This window comes from Sinocyclocheilus anshuiensis, unplaced genomic scaffold (genome assembly GCF_001515605.1).
Source record: "Sinocyclocheilus anshuiensis isolate Anshui unplaced genomic scaffold, SAMN03320099.WGS_v1.1 scaffold1485, whole genome shotgun sequence".
Taxonomy (NCBI): Eukaryota; Metazoa; Chordata; class Actinopteri; order Cypriniformes; family Cyprinidae; genus Sinocyclocheilus; species Sinocyclocheilus anshuiensis.
The window spans coordinates 12131-12344 of record NW_015544210.1 but is presented as its reverse complement, the minus strand read 5'-3'; positions in this window follow the sequence as shown (position 1 = coordinate 12344).

Below are 214 nucleotides of genomic sequence, written 5' to 3'. Positions count from 1 at the left end.
TGATTTGTTTCATATTTTGTTTAACTAATAGTTATTTTCACCTGTTAGGTTGTTAGCAACTGATTGCAATGACATATTGTTCTCTGTGTTTGAGGATGTCAAGTCTTTCCAAGGGGACAAAGAAGTCGAAGTTAAGAATTGAAAAAGAGTCATCAAAACAACACCAGAACCAGAATTCACCATGAGAATCGTGTGAGCTCATGGTGACATCATT